This window comes from Vicugna pacos, chromosome 30 (assembly GCF_048564905.1).
Source record: "Vicugna pacos chromosome 30, VicPac4, whole genome shotgun sequence".
NCBI lineage: Eukaryota > Metazoa > Chordata > Mammalia > Artiodactyla > Camelidae > Vicugna > Vicugna pacos.
Window position 1 is genome coordinate 16,947,415 of NC_133016.1, and position 11,078 is coordinate 16,958,492.

Here is an 11,078-nt window from a genome sequence, read left to right on the forward strand (position 1 = left end):
AAATGAACTATTCATCTTGCAGAAACTGCTGTTACAAATATGAAGGATTAATTCCATAAAGGTCTGACAGGGCCAGGGAAAACCTTAAAAATTCAGCAAACCTCATGGTTGACATTGTAGCATGAAGTCTGATGGCAGGACCCATGCTGATAAAACATTTGTGTTATAATGAGTCCAATTTTTCCCCCCAAATGGAGGCCAAGCAGTGGTTTTTATTAAAATGTTCTCAGTTTTGTCAGGATATTTATTGCATTTTGTCTCAGCAGAAAGGTGATGTTCTCCTGCTCAGTCCACAAAGGACCTCAAGAAGGAAAACGCACAATGATAAGAGAAGCATCAACACTGGAACTGAGAGGCAGTGAGCTTTAAACAACTTCCGAGTCAGCACTTATTAAAGGACCCACACAAACAACTTGTTTTATGCAGTAGTGATAAAGGTCCGGGGGAGATGACTTGGAGAGCAAGATGAAGTCTCTTCAGAGGTTCAAAACCATAAGGGGAAGTTTGACCTCCATTTATACGACACATGTATGACCTATGTGAGCTTCAAAGATGAAGGGACAATATCACTGTCCCTCACCTTTCAGTTAAAAGATGAAGAAATACACGTGTGTTTCTCACCTAAAAAGAGCTGACTGTATGCATCAGTTAATTCATGCAATTTGCAGCAACGTTCTCATTAGAGCTTTTCTAGAATCCAGTGGTTATTACCTTGGACCCAGCATGCTAGCAGGAAGGGATCCGTGTTGAAGGCTCAACACTGTTGTGCCCAAACAGTGGCCAAGGAATGACTGACCCCAGCATATCTATATATTTTTAAATGCATTATTCAAATGCATAAAATCAAGTTGATATCTGAATGTCTGGAATGCCACCATTGGGTATAATCTGGAAAGTTCTCTAGACTGAATTGTTCATAAATCCTTTGGTAGTCAAGTCCTACTGCAGACACCCAGTAAAACATGGGGTGAAGATTTCTCTAGGAGCTGGAAACATTACATTAAAAGTGACTCTCAGTCCACTTCCAATATGGTGTGACATCCAATAATATCTTAGAACTAGTTATAAATCTTAAGCTGATTAAATAGTAAACATTAACTCTCATCAGGCTCTCACTTTACAAAATGGGTAAGTTAGACACCAGCCTGTGCAGATATTGAAAGTCACACTGAGTATCAGTGACAGTCCCACCAGCTTTTACAAGTGATAGCTCTGTATTCTACCTCTCCTGTGGCTCTCTACTTTCTGGCACATATCATATTTATGAGAACTTCTTTCTTATTATACTACAACCTCCAAGGGAGCAGAAACGAATCACGTGTCTCTCCATATCCCACAGCACTCGGTAGCCCTTATGTATCTCAGATGTACTGAATAAATATCTATTGGATAAATAAACTTCTGTAGACAAAAATAAGAGTAATTTAGGAAAACTGCCTATATCAGTAAAAGAAAATCCTAGCAGAGGTTAAAAAAAAATTAGACCTAATTCTCTTAGTTTGGCTATAAATGATGAAGATTGCTCAATATTATTGTCAATAAAAATAAAAACAATCAATATTTGCATTGATAATATTTCCTTGAATATTCTGAGAATGGGCTGGCCAATTTTTTTTTTCTGTTAAGGGCCAGAGAGTAAATATTTTTCAGCTTTATGGGCCAAAAGGCAACACTGAGTATACTCTACGGACACTTCCATGATGATTTAAAAGGTACTCATTTAAAAAATGTACAAACCATTCTTTAAAAAACAGGCAAAGGGCCTCATCTGGCCCTCTCTCCGGGCTGGAGTCTTTGACCCTTATTATCAAAGGATGCTGCTAATGATTCACAGAGAAGGAGATTCAGGCTGGGAGCTGCCCCCTTGTGCTAAACTCACCACCCTCCAAGCTGCATTCCTCTCAGTAATAGATCTACCAGTTACAAAATTTGAATCAGAATATTTGGCTTATAGGCTGTGCGAGCGGGTGAAGGTTTTCATTACAGTCGTTCATTCATTCACGCATATTATTAAACATCTATGAAATGTCTGTATAGCTCCCTAACTACCTTGTTCCTCCTCATGTCTAGTTCAGGACCACAGACTTCGTACTCCATCCTCTCACCCTTCTTCTCGCTGCCTCTGGACGCTTTCCGGCCTGTCTCATGTCCCTGCTCCCTGCTGCACCTGTTCCAGAGGCTCAGCCGACAGGGCTGTCAGGGATTCTGGGGAAGATGCATCCTTCTCATTGCTGCCGATGTGCAATACACAGGCTATTATCACAGCATCATTTACTAAAAAGCCCCAGAGAAAGGGAAAATGGTCTTGTTAGCTTCTTTCATCTTACATAAATAAATACTCAAGGTGAAGGGAAAAGCTATTTCTTTTGGTTTCTTATTACAATTAAGCCAGCACCGTCTAGCACACGCTGCTGCAGCCCAGTAGAGTTCTTCATGGGCTTTAAAGAGGCTATAAAATTTCAGTTATGCACGATGAATAAATCCTAGAACTCCACAGTACAACTCAGTGCCTAGAGTTAACAACGTTGCATTGTATACATAAAAATCTGCTAAGAAGGTAGATCTTATGTTGTGTTTTTAATCACAAAATTTTTTAAAATTGAAAAAAAAATGGAGGGTGGGAAGAAACTTTTGGAGGTGATAGATATGTTTATGGCATTGATTATGGTGATGGTTTCACAGGTTTACGCTCATCTCTCAGTTCATCAAGTTGTATACATTAAATAGGTACAGATTTTTGTATGCCAATCATATTTCAACAAAGTAATAAAAAAAATAAAAAAAGAGGTCTGGGTAACTCACAGACATGAAGAACTAGGGGCTTGGCATAGTGTCACCAATGGTGACTTGTGGGTTCCCAGGGCTGTTGAGGCAATTTTTACCATTCCTGGGCAACTTTCTGTTCAGTTGCTTTTCATGTATTTATCTTATTTGACCTCTAACAAATTCCTTTCATTAGGGATTTTATGTCTCTAATTTAAAAAAAAATCAAAGCAAAGAAATGATCTTCTGTGTCTCTATTTAGGAATAGCAAATGCCTTAAATTTATCTAAATAATAAACAGCAGGTTCCCCTGAATGATAGAAACTGTAATTCCACTGAGAGGTCCAAGCGTTCCTATAAAACACTCCAATGTAAATTTGTACACAATTCTCAGATGAAATGCAAAGCTGAGAGCAGGAAATATGCTGTATTTACTGACTGTGGTACATAGGTCTCCATCACAAATGTGGGCTCCCATATAATGCATTAACTGGAGACACTTCTGCTCCCAACTACCCGTGTTCCCAGACAAACATGTCTACTTCTCTCATTCTGTCCCACGTGTGGGTTCTCACTTAATGCCTTCAGCTCTTTTAACGTCCTATTACCTCAAGATCAGAATAGCCAGGGACTTAACAGAAGTCACTGGAACATAAAAAAAGGTTACTTTTTGTTATACAATGTTTTGATTTGTATGGTATCTGCCAGGACTGTAATTTTAAAAACCGTAATTAGTATACACATTAAATCACCTGAGCCAAAGCAGTTACCATCTTTTAATGTTATCAAATAAATAACTTCTCTCTGCCCTTTTCAATTCTTTTTCTCTCCACTTAAAAAACAGAATGAAAAATATACCCTCGCTATTACACAGCCAGGAGAACGCATAACACATGTGTGAAAATTACTGATAATGATCGAACTCACAAATACCCATCATCCTTTGCAGAGGGTGGTCTGGGGGTCGGCATTGGGGGTTATTCACCACCTTAAGTCGTGGGCCAAGTTTGCATTAAGATTTGTGGAAGGTTTGCATTGTAGTTTACAAACATTGTGTTATTTCTTTCTCTGCTTATTTTTTCTTCTATTTCTAGTAACTTTCTTAGAATTTACATGGAAGACTCATTTGATCCTGTTGGTCAAGGAGAGATTGTTATCTTTATTTTGTAGGTAGGGAAAAGAGCTCAGAGAGGTCACATAGCTCAGAAGAGTAAGAAGAGGTAATAAAGTCTAGATGTGTTTTAATTTTGGTCTAGGACTCATTCTGTATCACCTTCCTGCTCCCTATGAATGTCCTTTATCTCACACCATATAAAAAGTAGAATACATAGCCAAGTTCGGGGAGGGGGCAAACCAGTTCAGAGATGGGACAGGCAAAAACACATGGTATTAATCGAAATATTTGACATAGACTCCCCTTCAGCTACTGTGATTCCAGAAAATCCATCAAGTATGGTTTCTTTTTTGGGCACTGAAACTTTTTGGTTATGTGAATACGTAACCTTCGAAGAGAGACAAAGTCAAGGATTCCATGATACCCAAAATCACTTGGTGTAAGGTGGTTTATCAGACTCTAGATTTCATCACTCGGTCATAGAAGGAAGAGCCTAGGGTGCACACAGTGAGCCCTGGCAGGACAGGGGTCCGGGATGGCCTAAGAAGGGCCCACTGGAATGCCATTGCTCTGCAGTTCCATCAACAAACAGCAGACCTGGGTGCCTGTGCATGAATGGGGTGGTGGGCAAATACCAAAGGAGAAAAACCTTTGTCTATTTTATTTTCTCCTTGGGGTTGTCCCTCCATCACAAAAATCTGGATTTATCCCACATAGCTGGATCCTTGAAGAACCAAGACATTGGTCATCAGAATTTATAAATATCATAACTTTTAAGTTTTGATTTAGCTCAGAGAATTTGTATTGATCCACATATATTAACACAGGATTGATTCCTTTCAAAGTCAAGAACTATGCCTACAGTTTTGTTTAAATCCCCTTCCCTGTTTGTGTTTAGCATTGATGAACACAAAATAGATAATAATAAAGAAGGGCTGGCTGGCATTAGTTCCAGGGCAGAAGAATATCTTTAACATGTTCAGTGAACCAAAGAGGAATAAAGGAAACAAAGTGGACATTTTGAGCGGCTTTTAGTAATTACTTTCCATTAGGTTCAAAGCTCGCTTCACTAGCTGCAGGATTCAACTGGATTCCATCATTTACCGGCAAGCAGGACCTGAAGAAGCTCAGAGACAGACTCTATAGACTAAAGTCTTTCACGGATGCCTTGGGCATCTCCAAGATAGTAACGCAGCTGGTGAAGGTTTTAAAAGTAGCTTTTAGCTGAGATTACTGTTGAACATCAGCATGTCAACTGTTTTCACCATTAATGTAAAATAAAGAAAAATCTAACAAAAATGTATATAACACGAGGACACTGTACAATTTGGGTTTTTTTAAACTAATTTCTAGCTAAATCACTGGTGTGATCACTAGGGTAATCATGTATTTTTTTAATATAAATGAGAAAATTTTGAGACTGAATGGGGACTCAATTTATAATTATGCCAAGATAATGTGTATAAACTAGAATTGTTTTAGGCAACGTGGGATGCCTAAACCTGGTCTCTGACCCATCACTATTTTAAAGATGACACAGATCTTCATACTTATACTCTTTTGAAATCTGTTTATTTTTATCTGACAGTGAGAAATTTTGTCAGACACTAGAAGCATTCAGAATTAATTCCACTGAAATATATATGTGCGTTTCTATCTCTGAAATGTAGGATATATGATCATGCTTCTGGATTTTTAGTTAAATCTGGATTTAAAGAGACTAATTGCTTCATTCTCATCTAAATGTTGGGTACCCATTAATGGAAACAACTTTGGGTAGAGATAAAAGGCCCATATTTATTGGAACACCCCCTGGTAGTAAGTGGAAAGGGATGACTGCAGGTTCATCATACTGGCTTCTAGCTGGAAATAAACCGAAGCCAAGTGATTAAAAATGTGGTGGGTCTGAGTAAAGGGGACTGTGAACCAAAAACTGTCACACTTCCCTGTCGGTCTGCAAAGTGACTGTGAAAAATGACGCATGAATCATGGTGGAAAGGACCACGGCCACTTAGACCCTATGAACTCCACTAGCTTTGACCATGGAGAGCAATGGCAGAATGAAGCATGAGAGCTGGGACCATAGGTGAGAGCCCTGCTCCATCACATTCAATGACTCACAACTCTGTGCCCTTTTGCTTAATAGTGGTGGGTTCAATGCTTTGACACAGATAAATATGTTCAGGAAACCATTCTAGTCAATGCTGACATCAGCAACTAACAGTGCAGCACAGCCATAGCTAAAAGCAGGAGGGGGTGGATTATAGCAGATTGACTTGAATTTTTGGCTACATTAATTATTAATTCATACACAATACTTTTTGAAATTTACATAGTACTAATGGATCTTCATTAGACCACATCAGGACAGTGTACAAGTAACTCCTAGATCATATAAGCACTAATCATTGAAGCTTTTCCTTTATAGGAGGGAAGAACGAGGGACCAACACTTAAACCCATCCTATGATATAATTTTTAATCAGCTGATGAAATTATTGTTATGTTGATTTTAGAGAGGAAAAAACTGAGGCTAAAGTCTATGATAAATTATATTTTGCCCAATGGATGAGTATGAATTTGAAATAATATCTTTGACTCCAAATTCCACTTCTGACAGTCAGATTTATTTCTCTATATTAGAAGCCTACAATTCTTTTTTCTGTAAAGGGCCAGATAGTGAATATTTTTGGCATGTGGAGCAACAATTCAACTCTAATACTGTAGCAGAAAAGCAGCCACAGACAGTATGAAAAGAAATGGGCGTGGCCACAGATGTCCACGCTGCCCCTTGCTTCCAAGTACTTATCAGAAATAAAAGCAAAAAAATAATAAAATAAAATAAACAAAATAAATAAGCAAAATTATGCAACAGACTAATAGTTTAGAATATATTATAATAATGCCTCTGTAACACCTCCAGTAAATAACATTCTGGATTCTTGTCTGTTTGGCATCCTTTAACCTGCTCTTTCAAAGCCTTTCCCCACCTTCCACCTCCTGGGTAGCAAATGCTTTAGTTCTGGCACTAGGGTTCTCGTCTCAAAATGCCATCCAGCCCCATCCTTCCTGGATAAATCTTACTTTCTAAACCCTTATTTTTTCAGCTTCCCATTTAAAAAGTCTATTCAAAATAGCATCACCCAGTGGAAGGGAAGATTCAAAAACTTTTACCCACGTGAAGGTATGATCAGCTAAAAAAACTCATCGTGGCAACCTTACGTTTACTGCAGTTCAGTGAAGTCTCTTCTGAGTTAAATCCAGTAATCATTTGTTAAGTCTCTCTGCTAGATACTGGGAGTGGGAATGTTTCTAAAGAAAGCAGGGTGCACTGAAAGCCATAAAAAAGATTTAGGCTGTAGTAAATCCACTCCTAAGAAGCTATATCAAGGAATTCAGTGGAACAAAAATTGCCCCAAATCCAAAAGGAAAGCTCATTACAATGTTTGATATCATAGCAAATCTAGCTGTATCAAAACACATTAACTGTCTAATACTGGGGAAATAGATCAGTAAATCACAAAACAGAAATACAATGACATATGAGGAAACAGTCAACATGATCGCCATGCAGACCAGGAAGAAACACGACAATAATAAGCAACTCATTGTGGTAGATCTGTGGAAAACTGGTTTGAGGTGAAATTCCCTTTTCTACCTCAAATAATGTCATGAAGTCAACCACCGATCGCATATGAAAGACCATTATATTGCATGAACGTTTCAGTATGAGCCTAACGCGCTCTGCATAGGTATAAATCCTTGTATATGTAAAGAGGAAGTACTCTGTGGCTTCCTCACCCTACATCCTTTTACTGGAGAGGAAGACGTGGACTGCTGAACCCACAGGATGGACAAGACCTCTGTCATATGCCTGAAAATCCTTCTCACAATTCTCAACTGTACCACCTCTGAAAGACACGGACGGGCTTTCTTTTCTGTGCATTCTTTCCTTTCATTTTGAAGCCTACTCCCTCATTCCTCAGAGGCCAGTTAGCAATGCAATAAATTAATTTGTACTTTGGCGTGAACTCTTTAATCCTTTTTTGTTTCTCTCCCCTCTCAATCAAACACACACTCTCACATTTGCATGTATTAACATAATGGAACATTAATTACACAGTGTCTAGGATAGGACAAGCCAAGCACTTCAATCAATCTCAATAACTTGCATCAGGAAGGTGAGAAACACTGCCCAGCCTTATCAGGACCACATAATAGACACAAACACAGGCTCGGTGTCTGTTGTGGGTGTGATTTATAACCAACATCTGAAAACAAAAAGCAGAAAATTACAAGGAGACTAATCAATAACAATTATCTTAATGATAGATGGACAAATTTTACTCTTTTGTTGGGCAGTATTGCCAGTCTAGTGGCTTGTTTGCAATCAGGGATAAAGATTAAGCAGACTGCCTGAGAAAACCAATGAGATCTGAAAATGTCTAATTCCTGGGGTGCAAAGAGTTGTTACATTACCTGATTTCCCTCAAGAAACTGTGAGAGTTCATCTGAACGAGAGAAGGTGTTTTCTAAGGCCTCTTGCACGGCCGCCTCCTAACCCTTCCATAGTTTAATTGGTCTTTGTGGTCTCTCCCCACACATTCATGTTCATCTGTTTAAGAAGGTCTGAATTCCACTAGGGTCAGCCTGCAGGGCCACACTTTGTGCTGTTGGCCAGCATGCGCTCTGAGTGATTATCATTAAGCTGTGCCAGTTTTTAATTATGCAAAAACTGTTAACAAGGGTACCACATTTGGAACCCAGTACTCACAAGCATCTTCAATATTTTACACACTTACCAAGAATTTTTTTTTTAATAAATGTCAATGGTGACACACATGTATTTGGGTCCAAAGAAGCCCCATTCTTGTTGGATTTTTTTTCTTAGAACCACAGAAGATTCATAATTAAAAAGGAAAAGGGGAGAACTAAGGATGCTGTGGCGTTCCTCAAAGGGCATGCCCCTAGACCACAGCTTGCCAGTGTTGGAACTATGGACATTTTAGGCTGGATGGCTGGATAACTCTTTGTAGTGGGGAGCTGATCTAGGCATTGCAGGAAGTTTAGCAGAATATCTGGTTTCTAGTCCTTAGATGCCAGGACTCCTCCTTCCCCCCCTCCCGTCGTGACAATCACAAATGTCTCCAGGCATTACCAAAGCTGCGGGGAAGAACAAAATCATATCCAGTTGCAAACCACCACCCTATTCCTTTCTACACAAGAACTGTGTAATGTTCATTAAAAAAAATAAAAGTTTAGTAAAGACTGAAAAAGATTATTTAATTATGTAAAATCTGCAAGGCATTTATAAAACATCGAAAGCCAAGAAACCTAAATTCTATTCCTAAAGGTCCTATCCTGACTGCATGGCCTTGGGCAATTAATCCTCTTCTTTTTTTTCTGTATATCACTTACTTCCTCTGAAAGCGAAGAGCTTTGGACAAAGTGATTTCCTCATCTCTGCTGGGTCCAAAATTCTGTGATTCTACCACCGAAATAATTGACTCCTGTGGATCAGCTCTCTCACCAGGAGCACCCATGGTCCTCCCGAACATCGCATCAAGTGTAGGGCTCCGAAAGCAGTGAATTTTCTCACAGACTTTAGCTTAGTCCTGAATTTGAATCCCCGAAGAAGGAAAAACTGCATGCGTGAAAATCAGAATATGTAATTCAGCAAAGGTGGCCGTGGTTCCTGTTTCTGGGTATTTAAAGAGACAGAAACACCAAGAGAGGGATAATTAGGGCTTCCTGAAAGACATGGGCGCGACCACAAAGCAAGCAAATAGGCAAACTAGCAACCAGACAGACGACCAAATCAAGCCCTGCCAACTGTGCTAACACTTTCTCTGTCCTACTACAGTAGCTTTATTCAAGGCAGAAACTATACTCAGAGTTTAAAAAAAAAAAAAAAACTAAATAAATGAAATTGTACAATTGTTAAAAATCCAATTTTCCTGAATTTGACCCTATGGGCAGTGAGGTCTCAGAGCACACGCTTTCTGATTTGTGATTCTCAGAGCCCCTTAATATTTGTAATCGCTTCTCCAAATACACACTGTTCACATAGATCCCTGGAGATCCTACAGACCAATCTGCCCTTTTGATGGCTGTCGAATCCTTGTTTGCATGAGAGATGCAACACGTCGATGAAATCATCCTTCAGGACTCGCAGCCCCATCAACTATCAGCTATTGAAACTCATCCATCCGTAGACCCTCATTTGGGCTCTTTCATAACTGATATGTTAGCTTGTGCATTCCTGCAATCGCTCATGTGAGTACAAAGTAAAGTGACATGACAGAGACACAACGTTATAATTCTGTACATCCAGAGACCCGAATGACCTGCCTGCCAATATACCACCATGTGTTCGCATTTACAGTGCATTTATCTCAACAAAGAGTTGAGGAAAACGTCTTTCATAGAGGTTGTACCTGTCTCTCTTCCTTGCCTCTCAACATTCTAGAAGATGCATCAAAATACAATGACCCTCATACCTTCATGTGTAACAATCTTAGGAGAAGGAAGGCAAACCACCTGGCCCTAAGAAATGAAACATACACACAGTAAAAGTATGCAAAGAAGTCTTCAGTCTGCACACTTGGTGAGATACCATCTAAGTGTCACTGCACTTTAGCTGCTGCTGGTAAGACAAAGAACTTCATTTCTAAAGCCACAGGCACCAGCTAATTGGTATCAACTACAGGATTGTTTTTTGTTTTTCAGTAGCTTATGATCTCTTCACAATAGTTTTCTAGTTTATTCATTAACAAAAAAAAGAGAGGGAGGCAGGGCACACAGTCATAATTACATAGGAAAAACACTTCGAAATCCCAGGAACCAGATCCTCGTCAAAACAAAGGCTGAATTCTTTTACAGCTACATACCAAACACTCTAAAAATGAAGCCCTTCAAGTGAGAGCCAAACACTGATCAGGAATTAGGAGGGAAAAAAAAAGTTTACCGTTAGGTGAATACACTGCATCACTATAATGAAATGGGAGAGTTGGGGAAATAAACAGCTAATTCATTGCAAATGCAAAACCACTCTTTCTCTATAAAATGAAAGCCACAATAAAACTGATGGGCCATGGGTTATAGATACATTGTTTTGGGCTTTCAAAACCCAAAGATATTTTAAAAACCATAATCCAAACATAACCAAATCGTAAAGCATCCAATAACAAATGTGTGCCCTC